Source organism: Sapajus apella, unplaced genomic scaffold (genome assembly GCF_009761245.1).
Source record: "Sapajus apella isolate SASKATOON/1434 unplaced genomic scaffold, GSC_monkey_1.0 scaffold56, whole genome shotgun sequence".
In the NCBI taxonomy this organism is placed as follows: domain Eukaryota; kingdom Metazoa; phylum Chordata; class Mammalia; order Primates; family Cebidae; genus Sapajus; species Sapajus apella.
Window position 1 is genome coordinate 7,190,904 of NW_022436996.1, and position 19,935 is coordinate 7,210,838.

At 43.6% G+C, this 19,935-nt stretch overlaps 1 protein-coding gene and 1 long non-coding RNA gene across 10 annotated transcripts in view; both read left to right on the top strand.

Annotated features, from left to right (window-relative positions):
- The window catches only part of PRKAG2 (protein kinase AMP-activated non-catalytic subunit gamma 2), a 324,559-nt gene that overhangs the window by 210,202 nt on the left and 94,422 nt on the right, over positions 1-19,935 (top strand). The window lies entirely within an intron of this gene.
- On the top strand, positions 5,291-7,701 carry LOC116527826. The gene is made up of 2 exons (XR_004258754.1): positions 5,291-5,501; positions 5,950-7,701. It is a non-coding gene; the product is annotated as an uncharacterized LOC116527826 (long non-coding RNA).

Consider the following 19,935-nt stretch of genomic DNA (forward strand, 5'->3'; position numbering starts at 1 on the left):
TTTTTTTTTTTTTTTTGAGACAGAGTCTTGCTCTGTTGCCAGGTTGGAGTGCAGTGGCACGATCTTGGCTCACTGCAACCTCTGTCTCCCAGATTCAAACAATTCCCCTACCTGAGCCTCCTCAGTAGCTAGGACTACAGGTGTGTGCCACCACACCTGGCTAATTTTTTGTATTTTAGTAGAGATGCGGTTTCACCATGGCCAGGGTGGTCTCGATCACCCAACCTTGTGATCTGCCCGCCTTGGCCTCCCAAAGTGCTGGGATTACAGGCATCCAGCCCACAGGCACTTTTTAAGAACCTGCTCTCAAGGGAACTAATTCATTCTATGAGAATACAAACTCACCCCTGCAGCAGGGTATTAATCTATTCATGAGCGATCTGCCCCCATGGCCTAAACACCTCCCCCTGGGCCCCACCTCTCAACACTGCCACATTGGGGAATCAAATTGCAACACGGATTTTGACAGGAACAAACCATAGCTGGTACTACATCAGTTTTTCTCTTGCTGCCTAGCAATAACCTCCCCAAAACTTAACACATCCACCATCTGCTTAACTCACAGTTCTGTGGGTCAGCAATTTGGGTTGGATGTTCTTCTGGTCTCAACTGTGCCTATTCATGCTACGTCTTTGGTCACCTACCAGGTTACTTGGGGACTGGCTGGACCACAGAGACCTCAGCAGGAACAGCTAGCTTGTCTTAGTTCCACATGGTCTCACAAATGGTTGTGACAAGGTTCCAAGACAGCCAAGGTTCCCTGAGGCCTGAGCTCAGAACAGGCACACTCTAGCTCCTGCTATCCAAGGTAGAATCTGTTTCCTCCTCCCCGAATCAGGGTTGGCCTTATGACTTGCTTTGGCCCACAAACCGAGGCAGCAGTGCCAGTCACATTACAGAGGGAGTGGATGCACGAAGAAGTGAAGGATTGGGCACAGTTCTATTTCCACCAAGACAATCCACCTTATCGCTTGATTTCGACAGCTAGGTCTGCCATTGAACACATGATGTACTAGATAAAATCTGGAGGTTCATTTGGCTATATTTAGACGTTGACAGCTCTGAGAATAATCTTCCTGTAAAGTTAATTGTTAGAGTTTGCATCCCCTGAGCTATAGACTGTAGGAAGAGATTGGTGTGCAGGATGTTTATCAGGAAGTGCTCTCAGGATTGACACCTGTGGGAGAAGGGAAGGCAGGAAGATTGGGTGGAGGGTGAGGTGGTGATGCGTTGCAGTCTCAACAAAGGCCTCAGCTAACCCACAGGGAGGGCTAAGCTGGGGCGGCTCACCAGAGTTGTCCCAGGCTGGTGCAAAGAAACCAGACCTTTCTGCCCTGACACCAGCCAGTCAGTAGATGACAGCTGTCCTGGGCAGGGGGCTGACCTTGGGCTAGGCCACTCCCTTCAGCCAAGGGCAATCCTGGCTAATAGTTGAAGGTTGTCAATTGGCAGAATTTTCAACCTGGGGAAATATCCTTCATTTCTGAAAGGGGATCTGGGTAGTGTACCATGGAAAATATGTGGAATTTTTCTCCCTTTCATTTTTAAATTTATGATACCAAAATCCTGACAGGAGAAAATAGAGGCTGTCCTATTTCTTCTCATTACATATTTAATATATAACTAAACTGAAGGGAAGGCTGCAGGATGGTTGGTTAGGACTGAATGAGGAAGTTTGACTAGGTCCAGGCAGGGAGGAACTAAGGCCCCTTGCCAACAGCCATCACCAGCTTGCCAGCCGTGGGAAGGCATACAATGGAAGTGGATCATCTAGCCCCAGTCAAGCCTTCAGATTAGGCAGCCCCAGCCATACCCTGCTGAGAGACCTCATGAAAGACTGTGAACCAGGACTGCCCAACTGAACTGGCCATGAATTCCTGACCCGTGGAAACCACAAGAGTTACTGTATTCATTTGCTGGGGCTGTCATAACAGAATGCCACAGACTGGCAGCTTAACAACACAAGTTGATGTGTCACAGTTCTGATGGCTGAAGTCCAAGATCAAGGTGTTGACAGATTTGGTTTCTCCTGAGGCCTCTCTCCTTGGTTGGCTTACAGAGGCATCACTGTGCTCTCACGTGGCCATTTCTCTGAGTGCACTTATCCTTGGCATCTCCTCCCCTTCTTATAAGGACGCAGGTCTTAGTGGACTGGAGCCAACCCTATGGCCTTAATTACCTCTTTAAAGGCTCTGTCTCCAAATACAGTCACATTGGAGGTGAGGGATCCAGCATATGAATTTCAGGGAAACACATAACACACAAATTCAGTCCATAACAAACAATACATTATTGTTGTCTTAAGCCACCGAGTTTTGCGTGATTTGTGATGGATTAGTAGATAACGCAAACTTGTTTCATCCGGTGTGAGGGAAGGTAGCATAACTCAGTGAACTGAGCAATGGATAGTAAACTCAGAAGCTTCGAGTTGTTTTTAAAAATGGACTGTCTTGGCTGGGTACAGTGGCTCACACCTATAATCCCAGCACCTTGGGAGGCCGAGGTGGGCAGATCACAAGGTCAGGAGTTTGAGACCAGCCTGGCCAAAATGGTGAAACCCTGTCTCTACTAAAAATACAAAAATTAGCCGGGTGTGGTGGCATGCTCCTGAAATCCCAGCTATTCAGGACGCTGAGGCAGGAGAATTGCTTGAACCCAGGAGGTGGAGGTCGCAGTGAGCCAAGACCACACCACTGCATTCCAGCCTGGGCGAAAGAGTGCAACTCCGTCTCAAAAAAAAAAAGACCGTCTTTTGCCATTCAATCAATCTCCAAGACCCCTAGTTCTCCTATTACGAATATTTGGGAGAAAATCACTGACCAATCTTTCAAGGTTATTATGTGAAATAATTACCTTTTCTTTCAAAGATAGAAAGGCACTTTAAAGAATCTCTAAATATCTCAAACCCCTTGACATTAAGCAACAGTGAAAGATTTGTATATGCACCACTTTGTTTTTATATTCCTGTCTGCCATTCTAAATATCAAGTTACAACCTCACAAGGTCTTGATGTTAAAGCTATCTGCCCAGAAATGGTAAACCAGCAGCTCCATAGTCTGTGACTCACAACAGATTAGATACTTTAAAAATAGTTTGGAAAAATTTCACATTGGGTCAAGGAGTAACAGAGAGAACTGATTCTCAGAGGGATTCGTTATGACCAGAGTGGGCACTCAGGCAGTGTTGCCTGTGTGTTGAAGAGACAGGCAGAGAACGTCTTCCCAGCTGTCAAAAAAAGTATTATAATTGGCATTCTTCCTCTGTTCTTGCACTGTTGGAATCATGACTTAATGAACAGAAAGAAGGCAGAGAGACACACACACACGGCTGGGAGGGTGGCCCTTTTTTCTGAACAGTGGCCGGGGTCTTCGGGATTCTTATTCATTCTGTTCTCCAGAGTAGCCAAGCTCCAAAGAAAAGATGTTGGATCTTTTTAATATGATAAATGCCCTGCCTCTGTCATCTCCCCAGGGACCCATGAGGGGACTCACTTGTTCAGCAGTCATTTTCTAGCAGCTTATCATCTGCCTGGCACTGTCCTAGGCACTGAGCATTCGGAGACAGTTGATCATTCCTGCCCTTGAGAGTCTCCCCAGCAAGAAGAGCTGCTCCTGTAGAAGCAGAACCCTGGAGCTAAATCCATTGAGGGGGCGTATCCTGCCTCTTCACTCATTGGGCAGCAAAACTGACAGATGAAATATCTACTCCTGCAGATCCACAGGTCGCACGGCCTTGCATTCGCATCGTTCTGGTCACGGGGATGCAAGCGCGTAGGGTGAAAAATGGAAATGTTCAGCAGTGTGTTACTTTGCTCTCTGGGCAGATAGAGTTCTCAAGGTAAAATCTGCATCCCTTAATCCTGATGACGGCCACTTAGGATTCATCTTGAATTTTTCCACCCTGGAGGGACAACTCTGAGGACAGGGCTCAATATTGGTGGTGTAGAGTTGGGGTGTTCACTGGAGTGAATCACAGATAGCCTATAAATAGCCCCTCTGCTGGGAGGCAGACTGCACCGTGATTATCTTTTTCCCTAACTTGGGCTGGCAATGTAAATAAAGGACACCACCTAGGTATGCGGGTAGACCTTAACTATGTGTATTCCAATAAACCATCACGATAAAACTGTCACCAATTTCAAAGCCAGGGGCAGGCGCCAGTGGCAGAGGGTGGCAGAGTGAGTGTGAGATGACAAGGTATGGGTGGAGGACGTGGACAGCTTTATCTAGAAGCTTGGTGTGAAGAGGAGATGTAAGTGAGGGCTTGGCTGGGGGAGGAGGGGGACCCAGGGAGGGCACCTCTTTTAAAAGATGAGAGTGACTCGGCATGTTCCGTGCTGGTAGGAGGTTTCCTGCACCTTGAATTTCACTGCACCCAGGCCTCTGTTAAATTGAAATACCAGATTTGTCTCACAGGGTTGCTGTGAGGCTCTAATGAGATAATCATGCAACGTTACTCCCTCAAAAGCCCAGTGGCTAGCAAACACTAAAGCCAAGATCTGAACCGAGGCAGCTGGGCTCCAGAACCCACGTTCTCAGCATGGTTGTCCATTACCTCTGGAGAGGTCCGAGATTCTCAACTGATCCAAGGTTGACGCAGCATCTTAGCTCATACACCTAATTTGGGAGTTGGCACATGTTGTCCCATGGGCCAAATCTGGCCCACCACCTGGCTTTGTGATTAAAGTTTTATTGGTACACAGCCATGTTCATTCATTTGTGTGTTGTCCATGCTGCTTTCATGCTGTAATGGCAGGGTGAGTTGCTGCAACAGAGACTGTATGGCTCACAAAGCCGAAAATATTTCTGTCCAGGCTTTTTTTTTTTCTTCAGAAAGTTTGCCAATCTGTGACTAATTTGTGCCAGAGCTTCCCTTTCTACTGCTAGCCAATTGCTTGTTGGAACATCCAATGCAAAGGGGTAGATGGAACCTTGTCCCCAGAAAGGCAAGGGACAAGCAGTAGTGCTTTTCCTCACTGAAGACGTGGAGTGCGTTCCCCTGGAGAGGGCACTGAAATGAGTCATTGGTCTTGTCTTTGAGGAGGACCAGAAACCAGACTGGCCATTAAGCTGGCAAAGTGGGCCAGACATGGTGGCTCACGCCTGTAATTCCAGCAGTCTAGGGGGCAGGGGTGGGCAGATCACTTGAGCCCAGGAGTTCAAGACCAGCCTCAACATGGCAAAACCCCATCTCTATTAAAAATACAAAAAATTAGCTGGCCTGGTGGTGCATGCCTGTAGTCCCAGCTACTTGGGAGACTGAGGTGGGAGGATCATCTGAGCCTGGGAGGTCGAGGCTGCAGTGAACCATGATTGTACCTGGGCGGCAGGGCTGAGACCCTGCCTGAAAAAAAAAGTTGGCAAAGTGGTAAATAGTCCAGCAGAGTTAGGACTTGAAGATTATACTCCTCACACTCAGAGCATTGTAAAATTATACGCTCTGCTTCTGGGCTGATTGAGGAGAGACTCAATCTGTCAGTTTGAGGAGCTGCAGAACAGGAGGTTGAAAGAAATGTTTGCAGCAGCACAGACAAACAGAACCTTCCGTCGTCTCCCTTGCCGTGGTTTCCAGAGGAGTGAGTTGTTCGGACTTGTGACTTTTTGGTTTTGTTTCTTAATTTTTAGTAGAGACCAGGGTTTTGCCGTGTTGGCCAGGCTGGTTTCGAACTCCTGACTTCAGGTGATCTGCCCACCTTGGTATCCCAAAGTGCTGGGATTACAGGTGTGAAGCACTGTGTGCCCGGCCCAGACTTGTGTTTCATGGATTTGTTTGTGTTTAGAGATGGAATCTCCCTCTGTCACTCAGGATGGAGTACGATCATAGCTCACTGCAGCCTCCAACTCCTGGGCCCAAGCTATCCTCCCACCTCAGCCTCCTGAGTAGCTGGGATTACCAGCACACACCACCATGCCCGACTAATTTTTCTTACATTGTTGAAGAGAACAGGAGATTGGAAGAAAGGAGATTTTCCTTCTTAAGATCTGTCCACGTTCCTGCACTTGAATCTGGCCTTTCACTTTTCTTATGTCTAACAATTAAAAATAGGTTTGAGGAATCTCTGAATACCAGTCTATGTGTCCGCTACTCACATCTAACGATACTAGGTTCTCCCTGTGCTGCCCAGGCTGGTCTTGAACTTCTGTCCTCTAGCCGTCCTCCTTCCTCAGCCTCCCAAAGTGCTGGGAGCCACCGCACCCAGCATCAGACTTGCATTTTATGTAATGATTACTCGAGTAACAGCCTACAGGCTGGAATTGATGGGGAAAAGATTAAACAAGAAAACCAGTAAAGTGCTGCAGTAGCCCAGTGAGAGGTGGCAAAAGGCTGAGTTAAGCCACAGGAGTGGAGGTTTGGAGGAAGCGATTAATTACAAGTCTATCTGAGATCAGATAGGCTGGACTTGGTGCAGCGTGGGTAGGTGGCATGTGGGAAGAGGACTCTAGGGGACTCTCCAGTTTCTGGCATGAAAGGAAAGATGACAGCGTCATTAAATTAGAAAGACACTGGAAGGAGAAGTAGAGCTGGGATGAAACATCCGTTCCATTTGGGGCACGTTTTCTTTGATTCCTTTGGGACATCAGATAGAAATGGCACGGACCTGGATTTGGAAGTCCAGTATGGAGAGGCAGAAGTTAGAAACATGATTCTCTTCGTCCATTTTATTTTCCATGCATTAAGTAAACCAAATCAAGACTCTGAACACTTTCTACCTATGTAACAGCCGGTGCAGGGAAGAAAACAAGTGTCGTTTAGTTCTAATAAGGGACACTTCCTTACCAATAGGGTTGTGTAAAAATGCATTTGGGGGGCTGAACATTAAATGGTGGCGAAATTACTGTACCTATTTATGCATCTTAGACGGGCTTGTCTTGATTTGCATTTAGATGAGAATTCCTTCAGCCCAGAACCGGGACTGTCCCCTAACTCATAAGCACTTAGAAAAGCATTAACTTTAACTGGCGAAGTATCCTTGGTACAATGGTGACACAAACCTAATACCAGTATTAACAGTGTTGCCTTAATGACTCAGGAGAAATTAGCCATTGAAATGGTGGAAAAGTTTAGAACAAGCTTCCTTTGCCATCTCTCTGAGAAGGAGCGCATGCCCTGTTAATGAATGACCGCCCAGCCTCTCGCCGTGCTTCAGTAAGCCTGTTTCCAGGGCTTGTGTGGTTTTTCCACGCTTGCGGAGGCTGAGTGCAGGACTCTACAGCATCGTTATTCTAAGTCCTGAGTAAGAACGACAGCTGTTCACCATGGGCATGATTACAGGCAGAGGTATATTTTACTCAAAAAAAAAAAAAGGAAATTGAAACAGGTGGTTCAAGGAAAAGCTTTCCAAGGAGCCACACTGAAGAAATTCTAATAGATCTCTACGGCTCTGCCCACGATTTCCTCTTCACATGCTCAATCCAAAGCCAGCGAAAGGCCCGTGCTAGTTCTTTCAATAATTGGTCAGGCTATTCAGTTATGGTGGTTGGGTCTGATGAAGCCATTACTTTCTTTCATTTGATTTTTCAAATCACATACATCTAGAGAAGTATTTGGTTCTCTTTTAAAAACAACATTCCCCTAAGATGAAGAAGTTCTGGAGACTGGCCACCCCACAGTGTGAGCATACTTAATACTGTTGACTGTCTGCTTAAAAATGGTGAAGATGGCAAATTACGCTATGTGTATTTCACCACAATTCAAACTTTTTAAAAATGGCACTCCTCTGATTATAAAAGAAAAGACATAAAAAAGAAAATTAAAACTTCCTACAATTCCACCACTTCAAGACAGATGGATAAATCCTGGTGTCACATTTTTGCCCAATTTTTGTTGTTCCTTTATACACAAATACAGAAATGGACAGATAACAGATGGAGACCCTGGTAGAAACTGTTTAGCAACTTAGCTTTTCACTTAATAGTCTAATCAGATCCCTGTCTTCAATTTACATGGTTTCATTGTTGGGGGAATGTCATTTTTTAAAGTCTTATTTTCATAAACTCTAGTAGACACACATTATAACTATTAGCTTATACAATTCAAATGATAAACCACTGGGCCTAATACAGTATACATCAAATGTTACATATAACTTGAAGAGCATTTATTATATACCAAAAGCCACTGGATAGAGATCGTATTGCTGTTTGGATAAAAATTGTGCAATTTCAGCAGAATGACTCACTATGAATCAGATTCTTGTAAGAAATTAAGTGTATAGTACTTCAGTACCAAGGGGATCATGAAAGGTCTGAGTCATTTGCCTGCCCAAGACTCAGCTGCCAGCTTGAGGAGCTGGAGAACAGGAGATTGAAAGAAAGAAGATTTTCCTTAAGACCTGTCCACGTTCCTGCACTTGAATCCGGCTTTTCACTTTTATCATGTCTAACAATTAAAAATAGGTTTGGGGAATCTCCGAATACCAGTCTATGTGTCCGCTGCTCACATCTAACGATACTAGCATTTGGATGTGGTGTTAATATGGTTTTTCCTTTCCAGAATGTAGGAATGAATTGTGGAAACAATTTTTTCATTTTTTTTTTTGAGACAGGATCTCACTCTGTCACCCAGGCTGCAGTACTGTGGCATGATCATAGCCCACGGTAACCTCAAACTCCTGACCTCAAGCAATCCCACCTCAGCCTCCCGAGTAGCTGGGACTACGGGCATGCACCACCATGCCTGGCAGAGAAATAATTCTTCATGAGCCATGCTTGATGTGTTCAGACACAGCCAGTGGAAAAATATATGCTTAATTCATTCAGAATTTCTCCTAGTGTGCCCCACAAGAGGCTTTCTATAGCGTTCCATGATGAAATAATCAAAAACATTGTCTTCAAACTAAAGCCTTTATTTTAGCTTAAGAACCTGTGATCCTTTCTGTTCCCAGGACACATGACTGTAGATGGGACTGTGTTTACACTCTGCCTGCCTACTTACTCAATCTTACAAATGAGCAATCAGAGAAAAATTCTATTTCCCGCCAGGCATTAACTGTATGCATGTAGTCTACGTGTTAGTTTCACATGGATCTGCCTGCTCAGTGACCATGCGCAAACCCCTGTGCTAAGATACCTGCGTGGCCTGAGGAGAAAAGCCTCAAAGTCAACACAAACGCTCATCCATGCCTTTTTATAAGGTGGTAAAAGCAAATACAAATGGCTTTTAGAACCAGTAGACTCAGAACATCGTCAGCATTTACCCTGTTAACCCGACTTAAATGGAAGGGGTACGTGCCATGGAACCCCCCTGAACAAAGCAGAGTCAATTTTCTATTTTTCTGAGAAGCGGAGGCTCGAGGCGGAAGGAGCAATAGAACGGGAATATATGGCCTGGATAAAACAAACACAAATAATTTTTTTAAGTCTATGCAAAACAAAATCATAAAGACACAGCTTTTTAAGTAAGCCACCTAGATCAAATGTCAGAAGATGGAACTGCATTTACAAGTATATTTTGGTGAGTTGCTTGAGAGCATAGATAAAGGTCAAATTTTATTTCTGTTCAAACAGCACTGTAACAAGTTAGTTTGAATCATGGTTGATTGCTCAGGCACCAGATCCCCTCACTTCTCAAGAAAGTCAGCAAAATCTTCCTGCAGCTCAACACGGTACCAGCAATTCAGTGCCCATCGTTAGATTTCATTCCCTTCTCCGATCTTACTGAGTAACATTCTGAGTTGACTCAGCAGATCATCATCCTCAGTAATTAGGAAATTCTGTGCCTCATTTCCAGCTTAGTCCTTTAATACAAATGGGCACCAGTCAAATAATGGAAACGGGCTCTTCATTTGTCTACACCAGAAATAACCTGATGGCACACTTAGAATTCTGCTACCCGCTTAGCGATAGGAGCTGTGGGTTAGTTTAAAATCATCTTATAGCGTGTTCTTCATTAATGTGCTAGGGATAAGCCTGTTTTGCGCTATTTCAGCGTGTGTTCGCACCCCGATACTGAATTAGATCAGGCACATTTGGTGGCAAATAATTTTTGAAATGTCATTTTCAGTCTTAAAATAATGTTCAATGGACTTGGCAAACGTGCAGAACAACTCTTGCTTTATAGGTGCCCTGGGATCTGTGGAACACATTTTCCATCATTCTTTTTTTTGAGATGGAGTCTTACTCTGTCACCCAGGTGGGAATGCAGTGACACCAACTCGGCTTACTGCAACCTCCGCCTCCCAGGTTCAAGCCATCCTCCTGTCTCAGCCTCCCAAGTAACTGGGATTACAAGTGTACGCCACCATGCCCAGCTAATTTTCGTATTATTAATAGAGATGGCATTTCACCCTGTTAGCCAGGCTGGTCTTGAAATCCTGACCTCAATTGATCCACCTGCCTCGGTCTCCCAAAGTGCTAGAATTACAGGTGTGAGCCACCGAGCCTGGCCTAAACACCCTTTTGAGATTTTTACCTTTGCACTTTTGAATTCCATGATGTTACTTGAATCAAACTATTGATCCACTACAGTCAGGTCACCTTTCATTCTTAGGAAGCAACAACATCAAAAGAGAAAACGCCTTTTTGATTTATTTACACACGCTGCCAAGACACTGGTATCCCTCTCCCTACATCCTAATAAATGGATTCAGTCCTTCAAAGGTTTATGTTTAGCCAGATGTATTGTTGGATTAAGATACTTGCATATGGAATAAATTCTGGGTTTTCTTTTCTTTTTTCTTTCTTTCTTTTTTTTTTTTTTTTGAGATGCAATCTGGCTCTGCTGCCCAGGCTGGAGTGCAATGTGCAATCTTGGCTCACTGCAACCTCCACCTCCTGGGTTCAAGTGATTCTACCACCTCAGACTCCCAAGTTTTTGGGATTATAGGCACCTGCCACCATGCCCAGCTAATTTTTTGTATTTTTAGTAGAGACAGGGTTTCACCGTGTTGACCAGACTTGTCTTGAATGAACTTCTGACCTCAGGTGATTCACCTGCCTCAGCATCCCAAAGTGCAAGGATTACAAGCATGAGCTACCGTGCCCGGCCAAATTCTGGGTTTTCTTATTGTCATGAAGCATAGTTTGTATTGTCATCCTTTTAAAATTTTTAGTTATTTCCAGTTTTTCTTGACTCATTAGATAACACATTTATGGTTCTCAATGGCCATGATAAATGATTATGTACTTATTATTTTTTAGACTTAACTATAACAATAAAGCACAATCTAGTGCTACTCAGGTTTCAGGTTTTAAAAAATTAGACTGAGTTTTTGTTTAAGATAAAAATTCCAGGGTTTCAAACAGCTGTATTGCTGGTAATGAAATTTACAAATTAAGTTTGCCTGTTTACTCTTACCACGTCACAGAGAAATAACTAAATGGGTTTTCACCAAATTTGGGTAGTAGGCTTGAGATGGCCTGACTCAAAATGTAGGCTGTGTGGGGTGTGGCAATAATTTACTGAGCTCTTACTAAGTGTAGGCACTCTTATAAATGCTTTCTATGTAATTAACTAACATGTTTCTTACTGCTCAATGAGGTAGGTGCTGCTATGATCCCATTTTGCAGATGAGGAAACTGAGGCACGGGGAGCTTCATGGATGCGTCACACAGCACACAGGGCCCCGTGTTTAGATGAGTCCCACCCTTGACTTAATGGTGTATTGTCACATTGCTCCTAATTTTTGAGCAAGGGGCCTCTTACTTTTTTTGCTCTGGACCTGGCAAATTATGTAGCCAGTCTTGGAGCACTTTAATAAATTGCTCCAGCCAGGGTTAAGCCCAGGTAGTATGTCCAGAACCCATACTTCTTACCGTTGCCGAACTACCCTTGGAAACTGAGTTTTAGTCCAAGAGAGGCTGCCAAGCCACCAAGCAGCTGTGGGCTTCTTGCCCAGGGTGCCCCTTGGCACACAGGCAATTCTACTTGGGCTGTGTTAGGGTACAGCAGCAGACAGATTCAGGAGGGCTCACGATTCGCAGGGGCGATCGGCTCCTATCTAACAGGCTGTTGTGGAGAGGAAAATGGAAAAAGCAATGCCTCGCAGGGCACTTTGGGGCCCAATACCTTTGAATGGCGGTGCAGGGCTGCCCAGAGGTGGGGCGTGCTTTCATTTCTCTGATTTGGAGTCCTTCAAGAATACAAAACTATTGCTGTTTGTTTTCTGGAAGAATGCCCAAGAAATAACAAGTAAAAACATAAAAATATAACGACTTGTTCACATATTTCCTGAGTAACACCTGTAATCTGGGTCCCTCTACTCAGGTTAAATTTGGGAATATTTCATTTTCAAGAGTGAATTCAACAACAACAACATATTCTGATCGGGCATGGTGGCTCAAGCCTGTAGTCCCAGCTACTTAGGAAGCTGAGACAGGAGAATAGCTTGAACCCAGGAAGTGGAGGTTTCAGCGAGCTGAGATAACGCCACTGCACTCCAGCCTAGGCCATAGAGTAAGACTCTGTCTCAAGAAAACCCAACATATCCTGAGCTACTTTGACATTTCTGCTCCTCTTCCTCCTCTACTTTGTCTTCATTTACTGACTCTGGCACTTTCTCCAATATCAGACTGAGCATAATAAAAGCATAGGAGAAAAATGACAAAAAGGAAAGTAAATTATAGTACACTATATGGTTTGGCTCAGGTGTCAGTAGTATTTGCATAGTTGTAATAAGTCAAAATCTTGAATATTGACATAACAAAAGAAGTCATAATTATATGGGCGGTGGGAGGAAGGCAGAGTACATTTGAGAGAGGTGATCTTGATTGGCACAGGGAAACAATAGAAATGACTAACATCGGTGAGCCAGATGAGTTAAGGAGGGGAAGCTAGCAATGCTGTGATTGTGTCTGGGGTGCAAGAAGGCTGCAGCGCAGAAGGCAGGCCAGAGAATGGCTCACTGTAAGCCTCATCCTTCACCATGTGACATCCTGTAGACATATTTCTTTGAAGGCAAGGTTAAGTGGAAGAAAGATACTCCTGGTTGGCATATTTATGATCAGCCAATGGAAAGTGTATGACTGTTTCAAAATGATGGGCTTGTCTGTCCAAAAACAGATGAAGAAAACCCTGGTATCTATAAAACACAAAGAAGTAATTCTCATTTTGAAAACACCATGATTTAAAACATCTAAAATAATTTTGATAATTTTTGAACAAGTAAAATTATATTGCATATAAGGGCATTTATCAACTTAAGTAAGGTTAGAAATTTGACAGATTTTTGTGATTATGAGCATATGAAAGGATTGGGCTGATCTGCAGCGAGACATGTACCAAGGCTGTAAGATTGTTGTTTGTTTGTTTGTTTGTTTGTTTGTTTGTTTGTTTTGAGACAGAGCCTCACTCTTTTTCTCAGGTTGGAGTGCAATGGCACACTCTCGGCTCACTGCAACCTCCAGCTTCAGGGCTGAAGTGATTCTCCTGCCTCAGCCTCCCGAGTAGCTGGGATTACAGGCACCCATCACCATGCCCAGCTAATTTTTGTATTTTTAGTAGAGACTGGATTTCACCATGTTGGCCGGGCTGGAATTACAGGTGTGAGCCACCTCACCCAGCCCCAAGTCTGTAAAATGTTAAAAAAGAATTTTCAACCCATTCCTGTCTGCTTCTCTGTTGCAACCCATGATCCAGGTTCTGGTAGCCCAAAATTGTCCAGGTTGTCGTATTGGTGGTTGGGAGTAACTAAATTACATATGTTTTGTTAATTATCCAGAACTCACTTTACAAGGACAAATTTTATCCTGTTTTCAATCTAAAGGGAACTGAAACTATATTAAACAGCACTAGAATAGTCTAAAACCCCTTGCACTTCAAAATGTGTGTGTGGTAAAGTATTTACAAAAAGCTAATGTCTTTTTTTTTTAACAGGCAAATTTAATGATAATTTTTTCACATTGAAAAACTAATGATGTGGTTGAGATATAGGGAACAGGACCCCTTGGTTTATAAAAGGTAATAGAAATGTGGATTATAGCTGAGCTGGGCTCTATGATGATTAAAGTTTTTTCTTTTAATAATCAAAGTGAGATTTCCATTTCAATAAAAGTGGGAATAAATGCCTACCTACCACAATCCTAGGGCATGAAGTTCAGAGAAAAGGAGGAAAGGGAGATTTCCTTTCACTTTTATTAGTGCCTGAGTTATTTCTGAGCTTGCTGTCTTGCTGTATGTTCAGCAATTATCAAATCAGTTGGTCTCAGGTCCCCTCTGTACTCATAATTACTGAGACCCAAACAAGCCAGGTACGGGGGCTCACACCTGTGATCCTAACACTCTGAGAGGCTGAGGCGGACGGATTGCTTGAGCCCGGGAGTTCAGGACCAGCCCGGGCAACATGGTGAAACCTTATCTCTACAAAATACAAAAAAAATTAGCCAGGTGTGGTGGCTCACGCCTGTAGTCCCAGCCACTCGGGGGGTTTAGGTGGGAGGATCACTTGAACCTGGGGATGAAGAGGTTTCAGTGAGCCCTGATTGTGCCATTGCACACCAGCCTGGGTGACCCCATCTCAAAAAGAAAAAGGGGAGACCCAGTGGGCTTTTTTGGGTGTGGTTCCATCTATTAACATTTACCATACTATTTGCCTGCTTTGACAGCACTTTTACTAAGTTGGAATGATACAAAGAACATTAGCAAAACAAAAACAAAAACAAGAATTTACCATATTATAAATTAAAACTTTTAGAATATTGATTAATTTATCTGAAAAGATCAATAATAAACTCATTACATATTAGCATAAATGTATTTTTATGAAAAATTACTCCTTTTCCATTGCTGCAAAGCTTTTTAGTGCCTGGGTTAGAAGAATGCAGCGGGCCTCTCAGGTCGGCTTCGGCACCCAGTCTGTTGCCATATGTTGTTTTGGTTGAAGTACATGAAGGATCCAGCCTCAGACAGATAGGCAGTTGGAAAAAAAAAAGAGGAGCGTTTTGGTTACCTCTTCAGATAATTGCAGATAGCCTTCTTGACAAGTGGCAGGGTTTTTAAAATATTTAACTGCTAAGTAACAATCGTATATATTTATGGGGTACACTGTGATGTTATGGTATGTTTATACAATGCAGAATGATTAAACCAAGCTAATTAACGTATCTGTCACCTCGCACACCTATCATTTCTTTGTGGTGAGAACACTTAAAATCTACGATTAGCAGTTTTTATTATTAACTATAGTCACCATGTTGTGCAATCCATCAGAACTTATTCCTCTAGTGGAAATTAAACTTTGTACACTTTGACTAACCTCCCACCTTGCCCCATCCACCCCCACCCCCAGCCTCTGGAACCTCTATTCTACTCTCTGCCTTTATGAGTTTCACTGTTTATAATATGTAGGTGAGCTCGTGCAGTATTTGTCTTTCTGTGCTTGGCGTATTTCACTTAGCATGATGTCATCTGTGACAATGTAGATGAACCTGGGGGACAAGTGGCAGTTTCTTGAAGGTTAGTTGCAATGTGAAATCTGACACCATATCAATGAACTTTTCAGAGCCTATTTAATAAAGTCTATTATGTTAGAATCTGTCCATCTATCTTGCATTTTAGGCATTTGTTTGTTTGTTTTAGATGAAGTCTTGCTCTGTCACCTAGGCTGGAGTACAGTGGTGCAATCTCAGCTCACTGCAACCTCCACCACCCAGGTTCAAGAGATTATCCCACGTCAGCCTCCGGAGTACATGGGATTACGGGCACCTACCGCCAAGCCCAGATGATTTTTGTATTTTTAGTAGAGATGCGGTTGTATTCTGTTGGCCAGGCTGGTCTCGAACTCCTAATGTCAGGTGATCTGCCCACCTTGGCCTCCCAAAGTGCTAGGAATACAGGCCTGAGCCACCGTGCCTGGCCCTATTTTGTATTTTGAATGGATCTTCCAGCCATGCAGGATTTTATAATACCATGCATTAGTCATTTGGAAAATATTGGATCACTCACTTATGCAGATCTTCCAAATAGGAACACATTTTATTACATAATATCTAAAAAACCTTTCTTAATAACACCACTGATCTCCCCAGAGAAATCTCTAAGTATGGGGAAAATGTCAAGCTCATTGTGGCAAATCTGTAAGAATGGGGAAATTGTCAAGCTCAAGGTTTCCAAAATTCTAATTTTTGCTTGAAAATTCAAACTTTCTCATCGACAACAAATATGTCAGTTGTTTTCCTTGCAGTGACAGGCTCAGTTTATTCATTTTGAAAAAGCTCTACCAAATACCCAAGTCCAAATAACTACAGTTTTTCAGGGTTTTAAAGGCATCTCAGTTGCACACGTTTTCATCAAGAACATCATCGTATTTTGCAATGGAAATGTTTTATGTGTTCTTCTCATTTCACCACACAGAATATTAAAAAGACACATACTCAAGAGTTGAGATTTAGTGAAATGAATAAATTTACCGCATTATCAAAAACCTTCTTAAGTGACACTGTCCTTCTCCCCCAGAGTAGGAGGCTAGCACGGTTTGCCACTGCCTTGATATGAGTTAAGGCACCAGAATTTGCCATGGGCGCTGACACTGATGGGGAAAAGCAGTGGTGGGTAGAAGCAAATGACACCTTAGTGTTGCCACAAAAAGTTTCCACCTGTAAACTCCCCGAAAAGGTTTCATGGAGCCTCAGGAGTCCTCTGGCCAGTTTTCAAACTGCTGGTGTAGTGTGTAGGCGTGTGTCACTGTTGTCAAGCCTTACTGTCATCCACAGAGCTTTAGGAACACGGTGAAGGAGATGTTGAGTTTGGTGGAATTTATGACCATAACCCCTTCCCCTGCTCTGGTTCCAATCCTAACATGCAAACCATTCCCTAGAGGTAAGGCTTGCTTAATTACCCACTTCTCAGCACAAAAATAGTTAACCATTGCCATTTTCCTTCTAAGCTGTCTTTTTGAGACAGGGTCTTGCTGTCACCCAGGCCCACTTCTCAGCAGGAAAATAATAAGCCATTACCATTTTTCTTTTAAACTCTTTTTTTTAAACAGGGTCTGACTCTAGCACTCAGGCTGGAGTGCAGTGATGTGATCGCGGCTCAATGCAGCCTCCACCTCCCAGGCAAACCTCCCACCTCAGGCTCCTGAGTAGCTGGAACTGCAGGTGCATGCCACCATGCCCAGCTAATTTTTTTTTTTAATTTTTGCTGTTTTTTAAAAAATAGAAATACCAAGTAGTCATTATGCTTTGCCACTCCCATATAGGAGTGTGCGTTTGGGCGGGGGAAGCACATAGTTCCTTCAGATATGTAGAATTAGATACCTGCATCTACCTTTAAAAAGAACTATATTAGTCCATTCCCTCATTGCTATAAATACCTGAGACTGGGTAATTTATAAAGAAATGAGGTTTAGTTGGCTGTACAGTGATTCCTCAGGCTGTACGGGAAGCATGGTGCTGGTATCTGCTCGGCTTCTGCGGAGGCCTCGGGAAACTTACAATCATGGCAGAAGGTGAAGGGGCTGCACGTACCTCACATGGTGGGAGCAGGCGACAGAAGGAGGGGAGGCACTGCACGCTTCCGAACAACCAGCTCTCATGAAAACTCACTATCACGAGACCGCACTGAGGGGATGGGTCTACGCCATTCATGAGAAACCGCCCCCGTGATCCGGTCACCTCCCACCGGCCCCACATCCAACCCTGGGGTTTACAATTGTGCATGAGATTTGGGTGAGGACACAGATCCAAACCATATCAAGCACAGCCAACATGACGAAAGTTGGTACACACGAATTTTTCACCATATTACTTGCAACTTAGAATTACATTCTTGGCCAGGCACGGTGGCTCCCAAAGTGATTCCAGCACTTTGGGAAGCTGAGGCAGGGGGATCACTTGAGATCAGGAGTTCAAGACCAGCCTGGCCAACATGGTGAAACTCTGTCTCTGCTAAAAATATAAAAATTAGCCAGGCATGGTGGTGGGTACCTGTCATCCCAGCTACTCGGGAGGCTGAGGTAGGAGAATTGCTTAAACCTGGGAGGTGGAGGTTGCAGTGAGCCAAGATTACACCACTGCACTCCAATCTGAGTAACAGAATGAGACTCTGTCTCAAAATAATAATAATAATAAATGGGTTTAAATCATCCATTCTCTTAGCCCTAACTTAGTGCAGACACTGGCTACTTCTTCTTCTGGTGAAGGGAAATTTGGGCACATTTAGTGACAAGAACATTCCTTTAACTGATATCCCATGTGAATAGCTACATCTTTCAGGCAAGAGGCATCAGAAGATATACACTCTATTTCTTTATTATCTAGTGTCTGATCCTAAAAAGGAAAAAAGGAAGAAAAAACTCCTTGCTCTCTACTTACCTACATGTATATGTAATTAAAATAAGCTTCTTTTTTTTTTTAACTCTAGGTGTAAGACAAGCTTCTTAAAACAGCCTTTACTCTCAACAATCTGCAATGCAAATGGATTTTTACCCTTTCTTTCTGTTTTTTTTTAAGACACAGAGGTCTCACTATGTTGCCCTGGGTTAAAACTCCTGGGTTCCAGCCATCCTCCTGCCTCAGCCATCCATGTAGCTGGGGACACAGGCATGGCCGCTGCTCCCAGCCCTCTGTTACAGTTCATTTTAAAGTAAACTATTATTTTACAGTACTTGACTCAAATTGATTTCATGACCCATGAGTGGGTCTCAGTTTACAGTTTAAAAACACTGGTTTCGATTTTCATTCCCCACAGCCTGGTTTCTTAGATTCCAATTATAGCAAATGTCTTTGTGTTGCAGTTTCTAGGGTTGCTTGTTAAATCCGATGTCTCTTCCCTTTCACCCTTTGAAAAGACACCAGCCCCTCCCAGCAATGTCTCCGAGCTTTTCCTGGGTGCCCCGGCCCTTCATGATAGTTCCTCTCATTCTCCCACACCAGTTTTCCCAAAGCAGGGGGCATGAGGACCAGGGTGGGATGCAAGATGCTTTCAGGCGGTATAAGGATGAATGTTTTCATAGCGACATTTTTGTATATCAAGGAAAAATCTATCTAGAACATCAAAATCTATGATTTCATGGCATTGTTGCCTAAGGGAAGGCTTGGGGTTTTTATAAGTCAATTTAAATAACTGTGTAGGTTGTATGAGGATATGAGAGAATGACACCTGCCCGAAGTTTGGGAGGCATAGCTGATGAATCAAAGACCTCTGTCATTCTTTCTCAGCATGATACACGCCACCCACCCCTCCTCTCCCACAAATGACACTGGAAGCTACTCTACTTACACGCAAAAGGTACTTTTTGGACAGCCAAGTCATATCTGAAGTTTAGCAGATTTATCACAGCATTTCCCCTCTATTCTTACCTCAGACAGGCCCGTTCAATCACTCTTCCCTGACATTCCCAGTCTCTTTCCTATTTGTTCCCTCGTCCACAAAGTTGGAACTGTTCTTTTCTCTGCAGTACCTCTGACTTGCTCACTTCGTTTTTACATTCATTGTAAAGACATCTTCAGTGCCCCCGCTGACTTCAGGCTCTCCCGCAGCCAACTCTCTGTACTGTAGGCAGATGTGAAAATTGTTTTATATTGTCAAAAACTATTTGAGGATCTCTACATTCACTTCTTACATGCAATTCTGTGAAATCCAATTCCATTCCTTTCACTCCCAGTGGTCTCCACCAGTCTTTCTTTTGCTTCTCTACAAGAACGCTCCACTCTCAGATAAAGGCCATCTGTGCATCCTGACCGTCAGGGTTGTCCTCTGCCACAGCTGCCACCCAAATGCCCACCTTTCCTTGCCCCGTTCACAATCTGCCCCCACATGTCTGTAGGAAGCCTTCCTCTCAAGATTTCCTTAGCATTTGTGCCCACTATGCAGTTGCTATAATTTTTTATTATTTAAATGACTTTATAATTTTGTACAGTTTGACATATGCAGAAATCTGGTTTCCCCAATTATAGCTGTCACTTAATTAGAATATAACCTTCTGAGGGCAGGGCCTGTATCTCACTGAATACCCAAATGTTACCTAAAATGTTTCCAGCAGCGGAGAACTCCAACTCA